Source organism: Hydra viridissima, unplaced genomic scaffold, assembly GCF_058129835.1.
Source record: "Hydra viridissima isolate aposymbiotic clone 2 unplaced genomic scaffold, HvirCarnegie_v1 scaffold_10, whole genome shotgun sequence".
Classification (NCBI taxonomy): Eukaryota; Metazoa; Cnidaria; class Hydrozoa; order Anthoathecata; family Hydridae; genus Hydra; species Hydra viridissima.
Genome location: NW_028324309.1, coordinates 2,309,501 through 2,320,358, shown reverse-complemented (window position 1 = coordinate 2,320,358; position 10,858 = coordinate 2,309,501). Strand labels below are relative to the sequence as shown.

Below are 10,858 nucleotides of genomic sequence, written 5' to 3'. Positions count from 1 at the left end.
GATGAAGTTATTTTTACTTCAGATTTTTTTTAACCACTCTTTCGAGCAGGTTGACATGAAATAGAAACCATTGAAAACGAATTAAAAACTGCACCTTTTTTCTTTTTTTGACGATTTTTCTAAATATTTAATCTTCAAAAAATGAGGGTGTCCTAAACTTTATTTGGCTATATCCTTTGAGCGTCAAAATATATTTTGATAAAATATGAAATCCAATTACAATTTATGTTTGAATTCAAGATAAAGAATTTTTTTTTTAAAAAAATAGTTTCTCTCAATCAGGGGGATGCAAGGTAGGGTGTGACAGTTGCCCTAACTTTGTCGTATGAGGCTGTTCATAATTTTGGTATTGTATATAGTCATAAAAATAAGATTTATAATGTTTTTTTTTTAAGATTAATCCACAATTGAATGACAACCGTCATATTTAAAATGCGGAATTTAGCCTAAAAATCACTATTTTTCTTACACTTTAATACCATGGTGGAGCTTATAAAATTAAAACGGTTTTCTTATATTAAATACAGCTATGCAAAGTACAAGTTGGTATGAAAAAGTTTTTTTTTACATGGCGTAGTAAGGTATAATTATCTAAATGAAATTAGCCGTTTTCCTGGACTAGAAACCATGATTTCTCTTTTAGTGCACGAAATCGCCTTTGCTGCTAAGGAATCCGTTGTCTATCAGATTCTACAACTTGGAGAACATCTTGAAAGTGCTTCTCATCCCTAGTTACACCTAGAAAGTCATGGCACATCTTTACACCAGGCTCTGCTGCCTCATTTACCACCTGAAGTTTGTTGACAATTAGCTTCATCTTTTGATAGTCTTCCCTATTAATCCAATTATGTGCCGGAGCATAGAGGAATTTATAGGGCATACAAAAAATGCTAAAAAATCTGAATAAATCCGGTCAACTAAAGAAGTATCATATTGTATGGTAGGAGTAAGATAGGGCTTGCCATATCCCCCAAAGTTAAGTTAAACTCTCTTTATGACAGAAGTCTTTTCAAAGAAAAGAATGGATTTCCTCATTTCCTCTTTAGTTTCTACTGCAACCATAGATGAGAACAGAGCCAATGAAACCAACTCCTCAGCTATGAACCAAGTGTGCCGACTGAAAGCCACACAAGCATTTTCGACTAAAGCTGAGTCATGCTCAGCAAATTTTACCATGTTTTCCACTAAAATCAAGTCATTAACTGGTGCACTAGCTGGTACAGGACAAACAAGCCACCACTGCACATATACTGAAACTTTGAACACAACATATCGTTCCAATTTTCTTATTTGGTTGCTAGTAACAAATTCAGATTTTTGAAAATGTTCTTTGATCTGTCCAGACAGAAGCACTTTCTTTAGAGTATAAAGGAGTTTACTCATCCACCTTGCTTTGTGAAGGGCACCAGGATAGCGCATCTTGAAGTTCTTTGGTTCAGATCACTTAGTTATTATAAGCAAACAATGCTAAACCAGCACTTTGTAAGCACCTCGAGTGAAAGATTGTATTAAAGATTCACGAAAAAAATTAGCCATCTCTTGCTGGCGTTCTTCTTTTATAATTATCATATTAGGGTAATGATACTTTGCTTGTTCATCTGATGATAGTTGAGGAAAATATTTTTTGAAACAAGAAAAGAGAAAAAGACAGTAAATAAATGTTAGCTTTTAAGTTAAAAATATAAAGAGCAAGTTCACTCATCCCAATTTTTAAAAGTAGCTTTTTACTATTATATGTGTCTCTTCATTGATTGAATGAAACACCAATGGTATATTCAATTAGACTCATCTTTGAGAGATCAAAGTATTTGGACTAGCTAATGTCTTAACTTTCAAACCTTCCCAGCAATGACTTAAAAGTAATTCACCCACATGCCTTCGACAAGGAAACCAGAATAGGGCACGATCTAATTCCTTCTGTAAAGACATACATGCAGCAGTTCTCTTTCCTGAAAATGCATACGTCTACAGTGTAGATGTAAGATCTTTATTCATATATTCTAAATTTAATTAATTAAGTTTACCTGTATTTCATGATGTTAAATCAAAAACCATACCAATAACATTTTCTTCACAACTCCATTCTCTAAGAAGTTTTTTAGTTGCTTTTGATATGATTTCTCCAAGAACTTTACCAGTTTCTTTAGTTGATTTTGGAAGTGGAGGAACGCCAAGGAGCTTTGTCCCATCAGCCCCAGACACAAGAATTGCAATCGGTTATCTGTTCCTCTGGAATCAAGAGTGTCCATAAGTTTTCCATCCCAATCCACAAGCATTATAGGCGATGGCATCCAATTTTCTTTGATCTTCAAACTTGTTTCAGGTACAATGGCGGTTCTATACCGGTGGGCTGTCCTTGCATTTAGACATAGCTAGTAAATGTCACCCCCACATGTTGCTACAAGGGTATGCACAATTACTCTAAGTTGGATTGATGAGATGTTGTTACGCATACTGCAAGAAATAAGGTCAGGGTTTTTCAATATATCATGAGGAGCAAACATATCTTTGCCATATTTAACTTATCTTCTGTGTTCCTACTTTGTGCTATGGTGGTAACTTCTTCAATATTCTCATCCCCACAAGAGCTAGTGCCTGGTTCAAGATTTATCATTTCAAAAGTACGTTTACACGGGTTTAGTTCTTCTTGCTCCAGATGATGTTTTTGTCTTTTTATTCGCTTTTTGTCTTTTCTGTGACTTCTTTATTCAACCCAGAGTATGTCGCTACTCATCATTCAACATACTTTTATAAATTCAATATCAACATCAATTGCGTCTTGTTCAACTTTAGTTAACCCCTTTTTCTTAGCAGCCATGTCCTTTAGAACTGTGTTCTTATAAAATTTCGTTGTCAAATTCAATTCTGGTTTAAACTTTATTATTCTAGGTTCATCTTCTATAAACTTTCAATTTCATCAAACTAATGAATTCCTTTTTATAGTAATCTTTGATTACTCTACCAATATTGTTTCTGCCATCTAGAGTTAGGATATTGGCTTTCTGATAGTGTAAGAGCACATTTTCTATAGTTGCAGATAAAGCTTGATCCTATTGTAAATCCTTCAGGTTTGATAAAAGACATAACAATACTTGTCTTTATGTTGGTTGTTTAGAACCTTTAACTTTCTTGTAATCATCTCCAGGAATGGTGCCAAGTAACTATTTCATATATTTTTGTGTACTTTTTCATCCATGATTATATACATATAATAATATTTATCTGAAAAAATATCAATATAAATATTTTTCTGAAAGGAGTTCAAGTTACAGTTCAAAGTCATCAACCAATAGTAACAAACATCAGGGTCGAACTAGCGTCGAGAGGTTGGGGGTCTGGGGTATTCCCCCTGGCCCCTGCCAGATACGAAGATCCTGGGCCTAACTATAATAAAAATGAACAAGTAAAACACACAAAAAGACATAAATAATAATAATAAATAATGTTTATATGCTTCATTTTTGTAAATAAATGCAATAAATACTGTTGTTATTTCTAGAATTAAATTATTTGTCACATTTTATTGAATAACAATATTAGAAATATCCTCTACCCTTATCTCTAAAAAACCAAAATTAAACCCTAAAGTGATTAAGGGTTTAATTTTTTTTGTGCTTAATTTTTTGCTACCATAAGGGCCTTATCTATGTCTTGCCTCCAGGCCCTTTACTGCCGTTCGGACCCTGCACAATATATTGGATAAAAAATGATAAAAAGAAAAAACTTTGCAAGGTCGGGGCTACTACGAAAATTTCACAATCATCTCGAAATTTTACATAAATGCTAGTTAGACCAATATGCAATACTAAAATTATGAACAGCCCTCTACGATAAAAATTTAATATTTTAGGGGCAACTGTCACACCCTAATGCAAGGGTCATTTTTCAAGGGTATTCCTGCTTCAGTGATCCGACTGCCGTAATTTTTAGCAAAAAAAATATCATTTTAATGAATATTAGCAAAATAATAGTTGCGATTATCTTCTTGTCAAAAATTTATTAGGAATGCAAATTTTCCATCTCCACTGACACTCACAAAATATGAATAAATCTCCGATAACAAAATCAGACAAATGAAATGCCACAAACTTTATTTTAAGAATTGTAATGTTACAAAAATGAAAAAGAAATAGGTGTTTTTTTCAATCTAAATATATTCTTGAAAAATCTTCTTAAAATCTCGTTGAGCTGTATTCAACAACCATAGCTCTTAGCTTTTCACCGTGATGGACGTTTTTCCCATACACAGCGAACCTTTTCAGTGTCTTGTTTAAGTTTTTATGCACTGCTTCAGATGTTTGTTCTGATTTAATGCCGAGTGGGATTTTCTGCCTATCGAGATACTCCTTGAGATGGAACCTGATTATGTGAAACTTCCATCCAAGTGAAATCTTCATTGCGAATACAGCATGGACATATACTTTTAAGTGAAGCATGGACTCCATAAACTTGTTTTTTTTTCTTTTTAGGATATATCGAGTTTTATCCTAAAATAGCATTCAGCTACTAAATCAAAAAAAATATAACCAAATATTAACATGCTGAAAATAGTGGTATTAACATATTCGTGTCTCCTATTTTTATTTAGACTGGTAGGTCAATAGTCCCTATCTGTACTAATTGAATTAAAAACGTTCTAAGAAGTGTAAAAAAAAAATTAAAAAAGCAATGAGTACCTCAGGGTTTCAATACATTCCAGATATTCAATTGGAGAATAAAGTGTCATTTCGTCCAATGATCTTAAAACTTTGGCACTGTTAAGTCCATCAAAACAACCACCATAATAGTCTTGCCTGATAACCGTTTTCTTTTCAAGAAACTCCTTCAGATTTTTATCAGTGAAGAGGAGATCAATAATTTTACTAACATGGTATTCATAAATGTGATATTCAGGTGGTGGAATTATGTTGATAATTTCTTCAGCAAATTTCTCATCCAACAGACATGGATAAGTAACATTTTTATAATATTGCATCTGTATACGAGGTTTGTAATCAAATTGATATTTTTTGAATTCATCTGCTAGTGCTAGCTAGATCCGCAAGTCCTTTGAACTCCTTTTTCATTCATCAACCCATCACAATAGCAACACGAGTATTTTCCACCGTTACCCTTGATTATAGAAAATAAATTATAGTTACTGCTTACTTAAAATTAAAATATAAATGTAAAAGATACTTACTGACAATCCAATTATGATGTTGATGAATTTGAGGTCAAAAGCCAAGTTAAACTTTAATTGATTGAGTTGAAGGATTTGGAAAAGTGTTTTCAGATTGTGATGATTCCTTTCTACTTTTCGAACTATGCCTAAGATAATCACTTTATTGACCCCGGTGTACTTCTGGTTTCTTGGTAGAAAATCTAATACTGATATGTCGTAATACAGATCGTCCAACATCTTTTATTATCTCCTTCATTATTCCTAACACTGCACAATTTGGAAGACCATGGTTTATCTTCAAGTTTATGATTGTTTCACTTATGTTCGCCTTTTAGGTGATCGGTCTCTGTATACTTTAACAGGAAGAGCTTTTCCTACTGTTGCAAGTTTTATTTTTTTACAATCACCAGCAATAGATATCTTTTTTAACGTACAAGAAACAACTCTGTCAACGAGATTTTGATTCTTTGAAGTAATTAAGGCGTGAAGATTTTGAACAGTTTTTTTTTTTTTTTGCTGCAAGGATGTCGAATACCAGTACCAACATATTGACAGCATTCTGAGTGAAATGAATTTCTTTTTTCGAATGTAATCTTTTTAGATTCTACGTAGGTAAATTCAGAAAGATTAAGTGTACTACTACTTTTAGTACATTGCACTAGGCTGCAAATAGCACAGTTGCAGTTGCCATCTTTTTGTTTAATTCTTCCCAACTTTTTAACTTGATCACAACCATTTATACAGGAAGTCTCCATAGCTATACTGATGGCTTTACCTTTCTGTTTTAAATATAAGTTTGTCTTGCAGCTTCCGCATATTCCTGACGGATGATAACTTAGGCTCAGACTGAATCCAAGGTCCACAAAGTCTTTGATCAGATGAATCAATGAATCATTCTACTCCAAAGATAGACATTTTTTGTGTTTATTGACACAACAGAAGCATATCCATATTCTATTTTCTGAATGAGATCTTGCTTTTTGCAGAATCATTTTGTACATTTTTTTGCAGAATCATTTTAACGTAATTTATTGAGAATCAGACAATTGACGTAATTTATTGAGAATATTTTGTCTAATTATTGTGTTTATGCCATTAGTTTGATATTAGATCATTTGTAACTAGTCACTAAATAAAATTAACTTCAATTTCTGCTTCAACACTGCATGCCCCTTGACAAACGCCCGCTGCATCCCCCAGTTTGAGGGAAAGTAATTTTTTAAAACAAACCAAATATTATCTTGAACCCCATCATAAACTGTAATTAGACTTCAAATTTTATCAAAACACATTTTGACGCTCAAAAGATACAGTCATATAAAGTTTAGGACCCTCTCATTTTTTGAAGGCTTTAAGTATTTAGAAAAATGGTCAAAAAATGAAAAAAGATGCGGTTTTTAATTCGTTTTTCATGGTTTCTATTTTATTTCAACCTGCTCGAAAGAGTGGTTAAAAAAAATCTGAAGTAAAAATAGCTTCAACTTAAAACCTCTGAGAAAAATGAGCAGTGAGCAGTGTAGTTATAAGGTTCAGAAATCTCTGCAGTGAGTAGTGTAGTTATAAGATTCACAAATCTTATTGAAAATTTAAAAATACAGCTTTCCCATTCATCCAGAACAGCAAAACTATGGTTGCGATATATTGAATACATTAGCATTATCAAAATGTTCATCACAGCAGAGAGAACTGGGAACTAGCTCGAACATCTGAAAGCCATTAGGCTGATACTTAATTTATTTGCCGCAACAGGGCATATAAACTATGCCAAAAGTGCTCGGTTTTATCTAAAATCCAAGTTGATGCCAACTGTTAAAGTTAATGGCGATGCATTTCACGTAGATCCTAATGTTTTGTTCCAAAGATCATTTTAATTGAGAGGGTTGAAGATTTGACTGACTGCTTCGAATATGAATTAACACCGGAGCCCACATCTCTCTTCAATGATGGATTAATGAGGAAACCAAGCAAAGCAGAGCTTGGTAGAGAACTCATTAAGGACTCAACAACTTTAAAAGCAAATAATTACACAACCTATATTCTTGGCGGCGGAGCTTTGTTGCATCGAGTTTTTTGGAGTTTCCCAGCTACATATTCAGACTTTATTGAACAATATTGTACTTATATTACAAAAAAGTATGGTAATCATACTTTAATTATTTTTGATGGTAACAAATCATCCATCAAAGATCAAGAACATCAAAGGAGAGCAAGAAAGTCTGTCAACATTGTATTCCAACCAAAAAACCAAGTGAACTGCAAACAATCTGAACTAATGTCAAACAGAAATAACAAAACTGCTTTGATCAAAGCATTAGTAATAAAGCTAAGAGAAAAAGGTCATATAGTAGCGGAATGCGAAGGAGACGCTGACAGAACCGTTGCTACAAAAGGAATTGAGCTTTTACAAAATGGAAAATGTGTCATTATCATAGATGATGATACAGACATTCTTTTTATGTTGGCTCACATGTGGAATCAAACCATGTGAGAGATTTTTTTGCGCCGCAAAGCTAAAAAGGTATGATAAAAACTACGGAAACAATTACCATAAAGAATATTACATTAAGTTTATCATGTCATGTGAAAAAATGTTTTTTGTTTATGCATGAATGGAGTGAATGTGATACTACCTCTGCGCTTTTTGGTCAAGGAAAGATAACTGTACTGAAGTTTATTGAATCGAATAGTTAGTTCGCTCAATCTTTATGTACAGTATTTCAAAATTCCTTTCCAACACAAGATTAGGTGGCTAATGTTGGACTACAAGTGGTTTTGAACATGTAAGGTATGCAAGACAATGATCATATTTTTTTTTATTGATTTATAATATTGTTTATTTTTTAATTATGCGTTCATATTTTTTTGCAGAGGTTTAATATAGCTCAACTATTACTATAGGTGAAAAAAATAAACAAGTTTAGCTAGCACAAATTAGGAAACAAAAATATATGAGAATGGTGGCAGCTTCCAAAAAAGGAATTCAGCCAGAACGACTACCACTAACTTAAAGTGCGATCTAGTACCATTCGTTTAAAGTTTATTCACAAATTCAGCAATGGTTGGAGTCAATATGGATGAAACTGGGATGGAGGAGGGAAAATGACGTTTAAGTACCTAGAAACGATAGACAAGGTACGCATACTGGAGCAGCAAAATAAATCACAAATGTCGATTTTACTTTCAAAACGTATTTCTTGAAAATACTTATTTTTCAATAAACAATCTAAGTTTAAACCAGCTCTTATAAATAGTTTTTATTAACTTTTTAACTTAAGTATTTTTTTATTCAGGATCCTGCACCGATTCACATTCTTTATATCATAAGATGTAACTCGGGACTAATACTAAAACACCATGTGGAAAACAATGCTAATGTCGACGTCATGGAATAAATTGCATGACAGCTTGCGGACATTGGCAAGGTTTGGAGTGCACAAATGCACCAAAAAATAACGTCAATATCGATGACAGCGAAAATGAATATGAAAGAAGTAAAGATGGAGATGGAAACATTTTTTCAAAAATGTTTGACATTTGATATTATTTCTAATTATAATAGTCTAGTGTAAAAGCACTCATAATAAAGCCTTAAATGAAAAATTATTCAAAAGCAGTTAAAAATATATCTATTATGAAAGAAAATATTTCAAAAATACTTTTTTTTTTAAATAGTTATACTAATAAACAAGTTTTTTTTATTTCAGGCTCAATATCAACTATATATCAAATAACTTTTTAAGTAAAAGTGTTTTAATATACTACAGTGGGTTGCATAAATACAGAATAAAAATGAAATATATAGTCATTTGATTTTTAATATGATTTTGGTTGCTTTTTTTTTAAATTTAAAGCAAACAAAAAAAAAAATAATTTAAATTGTTTTAAAATTTGTTAACAGTGGTTTTATAAATAAAATAAGAAAAAAAACTTTTTCAAAAAAAAAAATTAAGATACTTTTTTATGAGAAATACATACAGCTGTTAAAAAGAAAAAAAGCAAAAACAGAGCAAAAATACGGTAAGAAATATTAGGGTTTTGTCTAACCTTTCGATAGAGATAACTTGGTCTCTTGAAGTTAGCTTTTAAGGCCTATCAAGGCTTGGTGAATCTTTGACATCATTATGTAGCTCGTGGTTTTTCTACGTTGTTTGTACAAATTTGAGTGAAACATTGCGCATTCGAGCAATTTATCGCTGACTTTTCGTTTTATCTTTTAACAGACCAACAATTTGCCATCGTACGTTGTCTGAAACAGCTTTTCTGCCCATTTTTGTCTTTTTACTTTACCTAATAATTACCAATGCGAGTAACTCAAGATATAAAAATGATAACTTAACCCTTAAATGCATAATTTTGTGTTGCATATCTGCAACGTTATGCATAAAAGTATAAATTTATTGCAAAGTATGATAAGTTTTAAAACAATTATTTTTCTTATTGCAGCACAGATGCACCTTACATTTCTCATATAAGGTTTGTGCATATCCTTTGCATTTAGGAAATTTACATCTGACTCGTCCATCAGTCCAAGTTATCCAATACCCTACTTGATCTAGGCGAACTTCCTTTGGTGGTGCAAACTCAGATAACTTACTTTTTTTTTTGGCTTCCATCGTTTCTTCTAATGTACCATTGCTAGGGCGACCTCGTTTTATTGTATTTTTTTGTCCAACTTTCATTAAACAAAAAGACAATTCTTTACGAAACTCAAAAAATATCTTTTTTTTTTTGGTAAATTTGATTAGAACTTAATACTCTGCTATAAAGAATCCATGAATTTGCTAATGTCATGTCAATGAAATGATAAAAAAGACGCATATACCATTTCTTGCTTTTTAATATAATTTTGTGTCTTGAAATTATACCATCCCATAAATCCACACCTCCCATGTGACGGTTGTACTCTTTTATAACAAATGGACAGCTAATGTCTATCTTTTTCTTTGTTTTTTTGTCAAAGCGGTTAATAGTTGTCAATGGTAACTGGCCTGCATATGTGGACAGCAGATTAACTGCTTTATTGTCTTTCCAGACCAAGGAGCTTATTTCTATTTCATTTACTTCTCCAACAAACTCATAGGATGTTCCTCGAGAATCTTTTTTAATTGTTTTTTCTGTTGGAAGTTTGAAATTAGGTATTCTATTGCGACGTACAGTCCCTAAGCTTAGTATACCTTTTTTGGCTAGATATGCTAATAGAGCTGGAGATGTATAGTAATTATCAAAGTGTAGTCTGTAGTTTTGATTTGCTGGGATAATGGTAGATAATCTTACCACAACATTTGCAGAAGCTCCAAGATCTGGTTGATCTATTTCTGCTCTTTTGTTTTCTTGACCAGAATAAACTTCAAATTTATAAGCAAATCCACTAACTCCACAAAGTACAAACAATTTAAAACCCCTCTTGAATGGTTTAATTGGAATATACTGCTTCAAAAAATGACTAACTTTTGTGTAACATAACTGTTCGTCTACTGACAAACGAGCTTCCAGAGGAACCATAGAACTTTTTAAGTTGAGATGGTCAATAAGTGGTCTACCCAGTAAACATCGAACAGTTGGTAAGTAGTTGGCCCGATCCTAATAACCAACTATTAGCTACAGTTGGGCCAACAGTCGGCTATTTAGTTGGTACCGTGAAAAAAACGTAACGCTTTTACCAACACTTAGCCAACTGTTTTTAAACAATTGTTT

The 10,858-nt window shown here is 32.4% G+C and overlaps 1 pseudogene; it reads left to right on the top strand.

Moving 5' to 3' along the window:
- Positions 1-5,450: 5,450 nt before the first annotated feature.
- Positions 5,451-7,715, top strand: LOC149882592 (uncharacterized; annotated as a pseudogene).
- Positions 7,716-10,858: the final 3,143 nt, after the last annotated feature.